This window comes from Monodelphis domestica, chromosome 5 (assembly GCF_027887165.1).
Source record: "Monodelphis domestica isolate mMonDom1 chromosome 5, mMonDom1.pri, whole genome shotgun sequence".
Taxonomy (NCBI): Eukaryota; Metazoa; Chordata; class Mammalia; order Didelphimorphia; family Didelphidae; genus Monodelphis; species Monodelphis domestica.
In genome coordinates this window covers 137386252-137402198 of record NC_077231.1, presented here as the reverse complement: position 1 = coordinate 137402198, position 15947 = coordinate 137386252, and the positions used below count along the sequence as shown (strand labels likewise).

Below are 15947 nucleotides of genomic sequence, written 5' to 3'. Positions count from 1 at the left end.
GGGTGGAAGGCCCATTAAGAAATCTCCAGAGCAAACTAAAGTTGATACTTACAGTTTTGCAACTGCAACACCCGGGTAGGCTGCAGAGTGGAGCCTAGGGAAGCTGTGCTGGGCAGTAGCCGCGCATCCGGGACTCGGGCGGCTCCAGGGAGCTCAGACTGCTGCAAAGCTCCAGGGTAGCGACGACGGCTTGGGCAGTCCAGCACTCTTCCTCCTCCAGCAGCCGTGGCTCGGGCTCCGCTCCTCTCCAGCCAGCGAGCCCCCCTCCACGGCTTTAGCACCGGCTTCTCTTCTCCTGGAGCAGAGCTGGGGACTTTGAAGAAGGGATTCCAAGAAGCACACACGCTTCACATCCACGGAGTATGTGTGTATGTGTAGGGAGGGGATCTGGGGGATCCACGAGTGGAGAAAAACCTCCCCACCACCACTAACTCCAATCCCGCTGCTGCGAGGAGGGCTAAACCACTCGAGTTGCTGCTGCTGCTGCTGCTGCTGCTGCTGCTCCTGCTCCTGCTGCTGCTGCAAGGGCGGCACAGCAGCAGCAGCGCAGTGGAGGGAATGGGAGGGGAGAGGGGCAGCCACCGCCGCCACCGCCGCTGTTTTGCAGCTGGGATCAAGTAAGGGGGCGGGAGACACAGTCTGTGTCTGTCTGTAGCTCTGACTGTAGCTCTAGGGGCTGTGCACCAGCCTCCAAGGGGCTACGGAGCAGCGCGGCTCCTCCCCCTTCGCCTTGCGCGTGCTTGAGAGTGTGTATGTGTATGTGTGTGTGCGTGTGTGCGCGTGTGTGTATGTGTATGTGTGCGCGCGCGCGCACCTCCTGCGGCCTTTCGCTCTCTGGTTACAGTAACTGCTTTCGGCCTCTCTCTTCCTATCCTTTGGGCCCTCTCTCACTCTCCTTTGCCAGGAGATACATTGTAACGGAACTGGGACACGGGCGCTGCATTGTGGGAGCTTTTAAAGCAGCAGCAGAAGGCAATCACCAACTTCTCTCCCTCAATCTTTTACACACACATATATACACCTTTACACACATACACCCTTGCACACACATGAAGACACCCGTACACACACACACACACACACACACACACACGCCCTTTTATTTCAACTTTCTCCAAGCATCTCCACTATGCACTCCACAGCAGCGGGAGCCTCACAACCAAAACACATCCCCCACCTTACACATCTCCCCACCCCCTCACCCGGCCAAGCTCAAGTTTCCATGACTAGGTCTCATGCTGTGGCACCATGTGAATAGGAGAGCCAGATTTCCCAGAAATGATGAGAGCAATGATAAATGTCTTATTGAAATGCACGAGAGCAAAATCTTCCATCGCCAGAGGGTTATTAAAACTTCCCTCAAAATTAACTCCTGAAAATGCAGAAGGCTTCTACAACACATGCACAAATGCTCACTTCCAAACCTCCTAGGATTGAATCTGAATTGTTTTTCATCTGGAATGAGTATGATTCAGAATCCTCATCCTCTACAAACGGGCAATGAATGAGGCAGGAAGGGAAAACATAAACGCACCAAGAATGAATCAGATGTGAGTAACGAAAGTTCTGAGAAATGTTATTTTTTTTTCTTCCTGATCACCAAGCTACCCTTTGAACAAAAATGCATGGGAGGAAAATGCCTATCATTAGAAGATTAGGTTTGTGCTATTGTTATTATTCATTGTTCTTTTAAAAAAAGTTTCAAGCAACCAAACACAAAATATATAAAGTTCTTTGCAAAACATAAAGTCTATTGTTGATGGTGGTAGTGTGGGACAGATAGTTGGTACAGTAGACAGAATGGTGGACCTCTAGTAAGGAAGATCTGAGTTCAGGTTCTGTCCTAGACAATAGCTGCATGATCTCGGGAAGTCACTTCACTTCTTCCCGACTCATTTTCCTCATCTATAAAATAAGGATACACCTACTCCTCAGAGTTGTGAGGACAAAATGAAATAATATTGTAAAGCACTTTGAAAACCTTAAAGTCTATAAAAAATATTAACTGTTACTATTTTGTGCAAGGCATTGTGCTAAATTGTGGGACTTCCCGAGCTTACAAGAATTATTTTTAATTCGTTTGGGGTTTTTTGTTACATGAAAATTCCCACGTCTTCCTCTCCTCCCTGCATTAGAGAAGGCATCCTATGACAAAAGGATATATGTATATATAAAACTAAATTTTTCTTGTTTATATTTATCAGTTCTTTCTCATATACAAGTCATTCTTCAAACAATATTTCTGTTACTGTATATAATGTTCTCTTGGTTCTGCTCATTTCACCCTTCTTAATTTCATGTAGGTCTTTCCATGTTTTCCCAAAATTAACCAGCTACTTATTTCTTATGGCTCTATACTATTCTATCCACAATCATATGCCACAACTTGTTTAGCCATTTCCCAGTTAATGGGCATCCCCTCAAGTTCTAGTCTTTGCACCACTAAGAGAACTGCTATAAATATTTTAGAAATAAAGGTTCTTTTCCTTTTTTCCCTGATCATCTTAGGAATTAAACCTAATAGTAGTATTTCTGGCTCAGAAAGTATACACAGTTTTATAACATTTTGGACATAATTCCAAACTGCTCTCCAAAATGTTTGGATCACTTCATAGTTACAGTAGCACTACACTATATATTTTTTACAAATCCCCTCCAATATTTGTCATTTTGCTCTTTTATCATTTTAGCCAATCAGATGGGTGTGAGGTGATATCTCAGAGTTGCTTTGATTTGCATTTCTCTAATTAGAAATGATTTAGACCTACTTGTACAAAATATTTATAGCTCTCTTTTTGTGGTAGCAAAGAATTGGAAACTGGGTTTTCCATCAACTGGGGAATAGCTGAACAAATTGTGGATTATGATGGTGATGGAATTCTGTTGTGTTGTAAGAAATGATGAACAGGATGATTTCAGAAAGAGCTGGAAAGACCTACATGAACTGATGCAGTGTGAAATAAGCAGGAGTAGGAGAATATTGTACACAGTAGCAGCAATATTATGGAATGATCAACCATGATAGGCTTAACTACTCTTAGCAACCCAAAGATCCAGGACAATTCTGAGGAATTTATGACAAAGAATGCTATCCACCTCCAAAGAGGAAGCTATTAGAGTCAAAATGCAGATCAAGGTGTACGATTTTTTCACTTTAATTTATTTAATTGTATTTGGGGTTTTGGTTTTTTTAAGATTATTCTCTTATAAAAACGAACAATATGGAAATATGTTTTGCATGATAATACATGTATAACTCAATTGCTTTGCCAGATCTGGGAGGAGGGAGGGAAGGAGGAAGGAAGACAATTTGGATCATTTAACTTCAGAAGGCTTATGTGGAAATTTGTTATGCCATGTAATTGGTAAAATATTTTTATAGTAATGATTAGAGCATTTTTTCATATACTTATTTATCACTTTGATTTCTTCATCTAAAACCTGTCTGTTCAAATCTTTTGACTATCAATTAGTTAATCCTGAGCTTATATTCTAATGGAGAAGATAATAAAGTACTTTGTAAGAGCTGATTGATACTATCCCATCCTATTTTAACTTAGCAGAGGCAGCTAGCTGTGCCTCAATGGTTAAGTGGAGTTAGAAACACCTGAATTAAAATCTGGCCTCAAATGCTTCCGAATTGTGAGACCCTAGGCAAATTTGCTTAATTTCTGTCTGCCTAGGAAGCTGCTAAGTGGCTCAAGTGATCAGAGTACTGGGCTTGGAGTCAGAAAGGTTTGAGTTCAAATGTGACCTCAGATACTTCCTAGCTGTGCGACCCCGGGCAGGTCATTTAGTCTCTGATTGACTGACAACAAAAAGCAACACTGGAGAAGGAAATGGCAATCCACTCAGATATCCTGGCTGAGAAAATCTCATGGTGTCACAAAGAGTCGGACATGACTGTACAATATTGTTGCTTAAGAAAACATAACTAGGTGATAAAGCCTCTAAATCAATCAATCATAGACTTTAGGATTACATGCAGAAAGTCTTAGAATGTCATTTGTTGAAGGGAAATGACACCAGATTTTAGGTCTGCTTGGGGAACTAGCTGGGGGATTTTGTTCCACTCCTGGGTTAGCCCAAATGGTAAGGATTCTAGAAATTGGAGCTTGAGGCTTTTCAATGTGTTTCTGAAGAACTGCCTGAAGGAGGGATAGAAAGGTTCTACTTTAACTCAGCCTTGATCTATTTCCTTCCCTTCCTCAGTACCTTTCCCATTTGATTGGAAAGGGGCCTTTCAGTTTGCAAAAGTCAAGAGGATATTGGACTTCCCAGAAATGTCCTCAACTTTATCCTGGCCAGCTGATGGCCACATCTAGGGCAATGATGGATGCAGATTGAAATGAAATCTCAGTGAAATGAAATGAAAGAAGCAGACTTCTAAAAATTGGGAGACAAATCTTACCCTATTGCCACATGTGCTCTCTTAAGTTTGAGCTCACTTCAGTCACAGAATTTTGGAGAGATGTTTTATACTATCTTTCCTTTATCTGCCACTTTAGTGACTTTATCAGTTCCCATGGATTCAATTATAATTTCTATGCTGATGATACTTAGATCTACTCACCCAGCCCTGCCCTGCCCTCTCCCCAACTGCCTATAGCACATCTAGAAATGGAGGTCTTAAAGACTCAACATTTCCAAAGCTGAACTCATCTTTTCTGCCAAATGCTCTCTCTCCTTAACTTTCCTATGAGGTTATCTTTATTCTCCCAGTTACCCAGGCATAAAACCTAGGGGGTCATCTTGAACTCTTATCACTTTCACCCAACAATCTGTTGCCAAGCCCTTTCATTCTAAAAAGCTCCATTTCTTCCACCTTTACCCCCCCCCCTTTTCCTTTTCCTCTTCATAATTGTAGTTTCTTTTGTTGATGACAATCTTCTTGTAGACCCTTATACCTTAGTTCAGATAACTCTTGTCCTTTTCCTTGTCCCCCAAACTTCACCTTTACAATCAATGACTGTTACCTCTGGCTCTACAATTTCAAAAAGCATTAAGATGTATTAAGCCCCCTTTCCCCTCTCTCTCTCTCTCTCTCTCTCTTCTCTTCTTATGATTAATGTGTAGGATTTGGTAAAACTTTGGTAAATAACCTATCTCTTTCTGAACATTTGCTTTTTAAATTAAAATCAATACTTTGGTTATTGCTTTTGTAGAAGAGTAAAATCTTTTTGTTTGTTTCTTTGATGACTTTTTTTTTTACATTTCATTTATATCTGAATGTATTCATTTCTCTCCTACTCAAGGAAACCTTTTTCCAAAAAAGAAAAAAACAATCAAACCAGTTAGCACATTCAAAGTATCCTACAATCTAGTCAACATTTCACACCCATAAATCTCCCGCTGTCCAACAAATGGAGAGGGGAGAAGTTCTTTTTTCTCTATATAAGTTCATTCTGAACTTATCCTGAGGCATTCTGATGATCCTTCTCATTTCTCTTTTATTCTTTAAAAGTTTCAATGCTTCAATGACATTTTCTTCATTGATTTCCTGAAAAGTGGTATTGAAGCTTTGTTTTTGGAGGAAACCATAGTTTATCTCATTAAACTTTGTCATCTATATAAATTGCTTCTGAATATTGACACCATATTTGTACTTCCAATTATGCTTTGACATAATTCTAATAACTTTTATATTATTGGGTTTTTAATGTTTCCTGTATCTCCATTAAAGCTATCCTTATTTTTAGCATGTCCACAATTTTCTGGCTTCTTTTTTAAGCCATTAGTTCTCCTTTTGTGTTATTCATTAAGAGATCTCATTTCACTTCCTATCTATTCCATTCTTTTATTAGACCCTGTAATCTCTTTTGGGGTTCACATGATCATTTGATTTCTGTAATTCTAGTTGTCTAGGTATGGTTGTTGAAGAATTAACCTCTATTCATGGAAATTTCTCATGGCATTTTTTTATTCCACAATTTTAAAAAAATTTATTAGAAGTAGGGCAGCTAGGTGGTTCAGTAGATAGAGAGCCAGGCCTAGAGAAAGGAGATCCTGGGTTCAAATGTGACCTCAGATACTTCCTAGGTGTTTGACCCTGGGCAAGTCACTTATACCCATTGCCTTTCTTCTGTCTTAGAATCAATGCTTTAGATAAGGGCTTTTAAAAAATTTCGTTAGAAGGTTCATTTGTTGTTTATTTCCTCAGTCTCATAGTTTTTCTGTGGAGATATCCTTTCCATCCCCTCGTTTTATTATTGTTAATTAGATTACACAGAAACCTTATGCCTTTGCTTCACAAATATTTTTTTAAACAAAACAGTAAATACTGAACATGAGCAACACCAAATAAAATCACACAACAAGAAATTAATATTTGATCAGACAAGTAATAATTCCTTTTTGATGTAGGAGTCATTCTTGAATTATCTGTGTGTGGACTATTAGGACACAAACTTGTAATAGAACGAAAATATTAGGAGAAAGTGAGGAGAAAGAATAAAAATGAGAAAAATTTATGGCATTCAATTAAAATACTTCATATTAGCCTTTTAAATGTGTTATTAATGATGATTATGATGATACTAGATGATGAAAGAATGGAAGAAATGGCATTGGCACTGGTTGTGATGATTTACTACATAAGGTCAACCACTAAAAATTATTTGCCATAATACATACTCATACATAAAATCATAGCGAGAAGAATGTGTAAATTTATAGAAGTTTTAATCCATAAAATAAAGAAGCAGTGGAAAGTAAAATCACTTTAAACAAAGCTAGAGGAGAAACTCAACTAAACAAAATCATCTTTAAGATATTAAGGGGTGAAGTTGTAAGAGTAATGACAAATAAAAGAATGGAAAAGTTCAGCAAAGACTTATGACAAGTAATTGCCCCTTTTAGGGAATACTAAGATTCTAACACTACAATTCCATATATGTTTATAAAGAAGGTAAATATGAAATTTGAGAAAACAGAAATAAGAAAAGCATGTGGATCAACCCAAGTATACATAAAGGACATTTATTCTATAGGCAGTACAATTATGAAGTTATTGAGGGATATAGAGAAGTATATGGAAAAATCTTGATGATTATTAATACTAAAAATGGTGGCTCTGAGAGCATCACTTACTAATGAAATAAACGTCTACATTCTATCTACACAATATTTTGTGAAGATAATTTACACATGCACTGAGTGTATCATTGAGTAGCTTAGCATGTTTTCTCAAGTGATATTCTGGAGTAGATCACAGCATTATCAACACAAATTAAATACAATATGTAGAGAAATCAATATTCCAGTGTGGTTTGTGTTTGTTTGGTCAACTCAAAAAAAATTTTTTTTTAAGTTTTTGATTTCTAGGCCTAGTGACAGGAAGTCTTGGGTTCAATTTTGGTCTCAGATATTTCCTGGGCAAGTCTCTTAATTCCCATTGTCTAGCCCTTAACACTCTTCTCCCTTGGAACCAATATGCAATATTGATTCTAAGATGAAAGGTAAGACTTAAAAAAAAAAAACAACTTATGATTCAGTAGAACAAGATGCCATTTTGAAGACTTTCTTACAATAAGGTATCCTAACATATGCCTCCAAATTATTTAAGCTTCCTTGAAAGTTGAATTCATCCCATGATCTCATCATTAAAAATCACTTGAAGGATAAAGCAGGGAGTCATATTTCATCAAAGTTGTCCCACTATCATAGAAAATATCCAGAAAAAAGTTCAAGTCAAAGAAAGATTTGATGTAGTTGATAAGGGCCTCCATAAACGTCAGTTTACAGATGACATCATACTGGTTAATTCATGCCCCAGGGCAAAACAGAACCTCCTGAATGAAGTCTAACTCAGAACAATTCCTTACAATAACTCAAAGGAGTTTAGTCTAACCAATGACACAGAAAAATTCATCTACAAAGCATTTTGTGAAGATAATCTATTTGACTGTAATGACTTCAATTTCCTCTAGACTACTTATTGCCTAGATAACTTGGAAAGCTGACTTAGGTGATATAGTGAATAGAGCCCTGAACATGGGAACAAATCTTCAGAGGTCTACCAGCTAGTCATTTAATCTCTATCTGCCTCAGTTTCATCATGTATAAAATGGAAATAATGATAGCAACTGTTAGAGTTGTGAGGATGAAGTGACATTAATAACTGTAAAGCATTTTGCTTATCTTCAAACTTTACTATTATTATTATTACTACTACTGTTATTATCATTATTTCCCAGACAGAGAACAGTCATCTGTATCAGCAACTGGGAAATTACAGAACTTCTATAAGGACATCAAATTTATCCCTAAAATAAAGAGTCATCTTTTAAAACATCATCCTGGTGTTTTCCTATGATTATGAGAAATTGAATGCTATAGCCTGAAGAATTAAAATTGAGTACCACTAAGAGGGCTGAACCCTTAGGGGCTCATATTGGGTGTGAGCTGGCAATAGTACATAATAAATTAGGAACATTGACAGAAATAAATTAAATTATCAGAGTAATATGTTATCCATAAGAAGAAGGTCTGATCATGAGGTCAGGGTAAAAGAAAACCATTAGACCACCCCTTCCTCTACTGATGTTCTCCTGATATCAAGAGAAAATGAGGAAAAATCAAAGCATATTTTGTGGATCCTCTGTGGTGAACTTACGGGAAGATAAAGTCAAGAAGCAGCATCTATATATATATATATATATATATGGATGAGGTCCCTTTTTTGTGTTCTATATAGTTGTCCTAACATTAGTAGATATTTTATGGGAAGAAATTTTTCAGCCAGTCATTTTACCTGGCATTTCTGTAGTACTTGAGAAGTGTTGTATACACATTTTTCATTTGATCCTTACAACAACCCTATAGTGTATGGACTAAATGAATCATTATCCCCCTTTTAAAGATGAAGAAATCAAGGCTCAGGTTGGTTATGCCTTTCCCATGGTTATACAGCTAGTAGACATCTGAGGTATGATTTGAACCTATTGCTCCTAACTCAAAATTCAGTATTTTTTTCACTTCCATTGCCATGAGAGGAAAATCTAGACAATTCTTTCTGTCCAAAGTAACTACTCAAAGAACTCTGGTCAATTGTGAATTACATTTTTTCCCCATTTCTGAACATAGGAACATTCATAGCTTGTCAATTGCTATTATTAAGTTCTGAGAAAAGTTCTGTTACTGCTGGAAAAAATTTATGAGGGCAATTTCTAAAAATTAGGATTATAGGAATTAAAAGCTATAGGGGAATTTTGAGATTATATGGTCCAAAATTCATTTATAGTTGAGGAACTTAAGGATAAGTGATTTGCCTAGGTTCACACAAGTAATAAATTATAGAGCCAGCCAAATTTCAAAGTCCAGCTTCTATAACTCCAAATCCCAAGTACTTTCCATAATACCTTTTCTGCCTCCTCATTGTACCCCATCTTTAATCTGGGGGTAAAACAAGGTAAGGGGCAGGGAGAAAGAAAAATAAACATGGTGGTCTTCAATTCTTTGAGAAGTGATTCTGTTAGTATGGGAAATACATTGACAGATATTAACCCCTTTATGACTTAGTAGATGATTTTTGAGAGCTGCTCTGCCTTAAAAAAAAAAAAAAAGACATTGCCTTGTAGCCATCCTAATTATTAGCTTCTCCAAACCTAGCTAGGCAAGTCCTCAGTTGACAGATAAGCAGTCTATTCCTGGAATCTGGTATATTCAAGAATAATTAACAAGAGTACAAATCTTGCACAGGAACTGAAGCACTCTATGAAATCTATAAGTCTTGTAATTTATTTGGACAGTGGACAAAGAGTTTTTCTTTTCTAACCACCAAGAGTTCTTAAGTTGGCAAGAACTTCAAATAATTAAAAAAGATTGGTAAAGGGTTTATTTTTTTCTCCTGAAGAAAAAAAAAAGTGTTCTTTGCTTCCCAAATCAAAGACAATATTTTTTTAAAGTTCATAAGCCAAAAAAAAAAAAAAATAAATCATTATTTCCCTCTGCCTCATCAATTTATTTTGCTTAAATAAAAAGGTATAATGAATAAAAGTGGAAGTACAGATCATAATTAAAAATTAATAACAAATGGTCATAATAAATGTAATCCAGTCAAATGGATTTAGTAAAAGAGTTTCAGCTATGGTTCTGACCTTATTTAGGGTAGAAGTTTCCTGAGAGGATAATCCTGTGGAAATTGAAATGGTCTTTGTGCTTTTGTTGTTAGTTAAAATAATTGATTCAGTCAGCTAAGACTAATACAAGGGGCTATAAAAGGGCTTATAATGGGATAAGCATGTCAAGAAAAAATTGCTTGGAGTGCCAGATGTTAGTCAAATTGAAATGTTGGTCATCCTTGTCTACCATGATCTTTGCAAATAGAAGTACCACAATTTAGTAACTGAAGCTCTTATTTTTTAACACATAGAATTCTAGAACTATAAGGGACATTATAAATTATGCATACCAACATTTACCGGAAGTAAGACTCCCTGAAATGCTTTCTACAAGTGGGCTTCCAGTCTTCTCTTGAATTCCCTACTGGCTTACTTTGAGTAAGTGCTTGCTCCACAAAAGATGCCCTTTTTAAATGGCCTTTGGGAAGGCGAGATTCAAAATCTAGAGTCAGAGGACTGTGATGAATTTGAGGATGAAAAGGTTTCTGACAAAGAAATTCATGCACAATTTGGTTCAAGGTAAGGAAAACAAACTAGTTCTTGGGAGGTCATTGAAGTTAGGGGATGTGTCAGTGAGAATACAATCGATACATGTTTAAGTATAAGAGACTTTAAGCAGTATGATAGGCAGCACAGTAGATAGGATGCTGGACCAACTCATCTTGCTGAGTTCAAATCTCTCCTCAGTAGCTGAATGACTCTGGGAAAGTCTCTTAACCCAGATTGCTTCAACTTTCTCATTTGTAAAATGAGCTGGAGAAGGAAATGGCAAACCACTCCAATATCATTGCTAAGAAAACTCTAAATGGAGTTCTAAATTAAAAGCCAGACATGACAAAACAATTGAACAAATATAAAAGATGAAGAATTGGATTTGGAGTCGGGAAGTACTGGGTTCAAAGACCACTTCAGACACTTACCAACTAAGTGACTTTGGGCAAATAATTTAACTTCTCTGGTATTTACTTACTTTTTTTTTATTCTAAGATATTTTATTTTCTCAATTACATGTAATAATAATTTTCAATACACATTTTCCATAATCATAAGATCCAAACTGTCTCCCTCTGTCCTTCCCCCCCCCATACAGATGCAATTTAATCTGGGCCATAAATGTTTTATCATGCAAAACACACTCCCATATTGATCATTATTGTAAGAACACACTTATACAAAACCAAAATCCCAAAATAAAACCATAAATACACTGATGTCAAAGATAGTATGCTTTAATCCGCATCTCTCCATCTCCAACAATTCTTTCTCTGGAAGTGGATAGCAGTCCCCATCATAAATCCTTCAGAATTGGTGGGGTTTACTTTCATCATGGATTGGATGATCTTTAGAATCCCTTCCAGCTATAAATCTAAGATACTTTGATTTGAATGGACTCATAGATAAAAAGTATCAGAGATGGGACTTGAAACGTACTTTTTTTCACTCCTCATCTATTTCCCTTTCATGCATAGTAATGGTCAAAACATTCATCAACTAGTGGTCAACCTGGTGATGATTCTCTACAAATTTAGCCCTGTTCTTGGGCAATAAGCACTTGTTCTGATAATATTGGTCCATCTCAGAATCCTATCCACTTTTACATAACCTGCCATAACTTTTTTTCCCCAGGTAAAACCTTTGAAGACCAAAGATTATTTCCTTGGTGTGGTGAGGCACTTAGTTTTATAGCTTTAGTTGAGAAATCCTTGCATATGATTTTTGGAAAATTGAAAAATGAAATTCAGTCTAATATAATAAACATTTATAAAGGATCTACTATGGCTAGAATGCTGGACCTGGATCCAGAAAAAAACCTCAATTCGACTCTAATCACAGACATGCACTAGTTATGTGACACTAAACAAGTCACTTCATCCCTATCTACCTCAGCTTCCACACCTATAAAATGAAGTTTTGTTTTGTTTTTTAAAGAAAGATATTAAAAACAACTGCCAGGTTGTTGTCGGGATTAAAAGAACTGTTTATTAAATACATTGAAAACCTTAAAGTGCTATGTAAGTGCTAGATATTATTGTTGCTATTATATAATATAGTCATATCAACAAGGAAGCCAAAAGAACCCCAAAAGTGCCTTATCCAGCAAACAGATGGTCTCATTGTTAAGTGCAGAGACATGTTAAGCAGAAAAACATGTAAAGGAACACATTCACATGGAGTACAAATTTGTTTTTAAGATACAATAGAAAAAAATGACAAAAGATTGTGAATGATGCCTCCTCATAAACTTTTTTTTTAAATAGTAGAAACAAAAACAACTCTTCAGAATGCTTGGTATGAAGCATAAATTCAGCTATATGAGCACAAGAACTATCTTGGATGAGCCCGATAGAAGAATGAGAAGTAGAAAGAATATGAAACAAATCTGTCAGTATTTCTACAACTAATTTTCCCAATCAATGATAGGAAAACCACTACATTTGGTCTCCAACAATTCAGTCCCCAAGATGCCATATGATTAAGCAGAAATGATATCTAGGAAGATGTGATTGGGGAACATTGCCAAATGAGGTCAAGTATGGGACAGGAAAAAATCAAGAACAAATTTTTTCATTCATTCACTCATAACCCATATGCCTACTTTTACATTTTAATGAAATTTTTATCAATATTATTTGTATACACATTAGGATATCCTGGATGAATTTATAAAAACAGAAAATATAAGTTCTTACAAGTGATTTTCCATAGTGGACTTTATCCTTATATAACTGACTACAAAAATAGCAAATCCAAAGTCCCACTGTATTTATTGTTTATCGAGTACAAAAATTCATTTGAATTTGTAGTGGAAATACCATATTTAAGCTCTCTTCCATCAGAGTATCATATATATATGTTAAGATCATTCAAGAGTCCTTAGCAAATATAACCACAATTTGGTAAATGTAATCAGAGATAATGCTATTGTACAAGCCTGCAGTTCTTTATAAGAAAAATATAAAGTAAGGTATATCCTTACCAAACCTGCTCACCACATCTGTAAAGGATGTCTTCACAAGATCCCAAAGAAAATGTTCTTATAATCATGAAGTATTACATTCGTTATATATATGTATATATATAATATATGTATATATATCCCCTCAATTTGTTTATAAAATGATTTAAAACATTAAGCTAAGCCAAAACAACCCCAGAATTTAGGGCTTAAATGTTTAAGTTGTTTTGGCTTGGCTTAATGAAGTTACAAATTATTTTGTAAGCTAACTGAGAAATTTCCTAAATGAAATATTTAAGCTAGGCAGATGTTTTTATGTTTCCAGGCATCTTTGGTTTTCTGGTGGCCTACTGTACCAGGACTCAAGATCTGCTCTTGAGGTAAGGGGGACTCCTGAAGGGTCAGAGTGTCTTTCCAATGCTACAGACTCATGTCCCATTCTAGTGTGTTTCCCCTCAGTATTAATCAGTTAGGACCAAGTGACATCTCCTCAATATTATCAATACTAGTAATTAGCACTGCTCCCATCAATATAGTCAATTAAATAGCTTTGAAAAAAGGATATAGAAGCAATAGAGCAAGAACCAAAGGACAAAAACATCTCTCCAAACTGTTGCATACTTTCCTCTCTGTCACCTTGGTCCCTCTTTCCATAGAGAAAACACTTAACACTTCAATTGCTTGCTTCAAGTTCATTTTCAAATTTGGTAGGGCAGCTGGATGACTCTCATTACAGGACATAGCATTTTGGTTGTGGGATCATTCCATGATCCTCTGTGGTCAGCCTGACTTCGTGTACCAGGTCCAGCTGCTGTCAAACTTTCATTTGGATTTGAGTTTCTGGACCTTTGATGATCCTCTGACCTTTGGAATTTCATGAGGTCATTCAATCTTCAATCCTCTTTCACCTCGTAATCGGAAAGAATAGATCCACAGAGACAGAAGAAAGAGAGGAACCATATGTTCCAGGCCATGTGTTATCCATTTGGAAGGAGCTGGGTCTTCTCTCCTTCCAGGAAGTTCATAACAGTTCTTTGCCTCAAGCAATATCAGAGAAGAGAGAGTGGATTCAGTCAGTTTGGAATAAGCAACCAGTTAGAAAACAAAAGCATGGAAGTAGGAAACTGTCACATATATAGGCTTTGAAGTGAAGGGTAGGACCCTCTATTTTCTTTTCCAGAAGTTGACATCCCAAACATCCATATGAGTTGCCCAGCAGGCAGAATCTATTGTGCATTCCCCAAGGACTGGGCTCTCATTGGTCAGTTCCCTGTTCTATTAGAAATAACTGAGAAAGAGAAAAAGGGCAGACTCTTGGGGAATACTCAACCTGATGGAGCCAGGAAGAGGATGAAAAACTACTGCAAGAAAAAGAAAAAGGTGAAAGGGAGAGGGAATGAAATCCATGAGGTGATATCTCAGAAATGAAGAGTAATCAGAACAGGCAGTTAACATTGAATGCTATGAAGAGTTACATTAGAGGTGAACTGAAAAAAAAAAAAAGAAACACACAAAAAACCCAAAACCCAACAATAAGCAAACAAACAACCATTGGAACTCACATTCTAGTGCCTTCCTTCTATTAAATTATTTTCTATATATCCTGTGTATAGTTTATTTTGGATATGCTTTTTGCATGTTGGGAAATCATCTCCCCCATTAGATGGTAAGCACCTTGGGGATGGGGAATATCTTTTGCCTCTTTTTTTTTTTTTAATTTCTAGCACTTAGCATAGTGTGCGGAATGCAGAAAGCAGTTAATGAATATATTTTGATTATTGTTTGGCAATTAGGAAATCAATGAAATCCTCTGAGATTTCAGTAGACTGGTAGGAGTAAAAATGTGATTCACAAGGGATTTAAGAGAATATAGGTATATACAATCTATATGAAATTGTTTACTTTCTCAATGAAGGACAAAGGGAGGGAGAGAGAATTTGGAACTCAACATTTAAAAAAAATGTACACTAAAATGCTTTACATATAATTGGAAAATTTATATCTACATATGAATATACATTATATTTTTGTTTTATATGTATATAATACATATATTAAAAAGAGATAAAGTCAGTGATAAGAAAAAGTACATGATAATAAAAGTGAAGAATCTGGTATAGAGAAACTCGTTTGTTTCAGGTCCTTCAGGTCCATGATCAGAGTAGCATCACTTCTGTTATTGCAAATGAGCATCCTGATAACTGAGTCCTCTAGGTGGTCATTTAGTTATGGGGTTTCTGTTTTCTTATTTAAAAAACATGAGTAATTGAATGAAGTTTAAGCTCACACTCGCTATTACTTCAAATTAAAATTGAGCATATTTGTATTTTGGGGGGTGCATCCCCCATTTGAAGAGCTTATCTGTTATTGCCTTTGCTTTGGTATGACTGTAACAATTAATCTACTCCAGGCTGGAAACCTTTCAGAAAAGCCCAATATCATCCTTTAAAGATTTTTAAAATTATTATTAATTGGATATATATACTCATTGCACTCATACAATTGGGATTTAACGGAATAGACTAGAGTATATTGACTATAGAACTTCATTCCAAAGTATTATTAGACAAGATGTTGAGTAGAATATTCTATCTTCAAATAATTGAAGATAATGAATGATTGAATTCTTTTCTCTGAACCAATGGTGTCAAACTCAAATAAAAGTGGATCACTGTAGGCTGTAAATTGACTTAGAAAATCATGAATCCACATTATCTATGTTGTATGGTATTTATTTATTTTGTTAAACATTTCTCAATTACATTTTAATGTAATCTTTGTGCACTTAAGAGTTTTATAAAACTAAAAACTATATAGAAAAATAGAATATCATTTAGAACTTAGAGCCTAAAAGGAATCTTTAGTCTATA

General features: G+C 36.2%; 1 protein-coding gene and 1 long non-coding RNA gene across 2 annotated transcripts in view; one reads left to right on the top strand and one right to left on the bottom strand.

Annotated features, from left to right (window-relative positions):
- Positions 1–1138, bottom strand: part of RASSF8 (Ras association domain family member 8) — a 129168-nt gene extending 128030 nt beyond the window's left edge. The window contains exon 1 of the mRNA XM_007503922.3: positions 53–1138. The gene's annotated coding sequence lies outside the window, so the exon portion shown is untranslated. The remainder of the gene's footprint in view (positions 1–52) is intronic.
- Positions 1078–15947, top strand: part of LOC130454567 (uncharacterized) — a 48015-nt gene continuing 33145 nt past the window's right edge. Inside the window, exon 1 of the long non-coding RNA XR_008912215.1 lies at positions 1078–1550. This is a non-coding gene — a long non-coding RNA (uncharacterized LOC130454567). The remainder of the gene's footprint in view (positions 1551–15947) is intronic.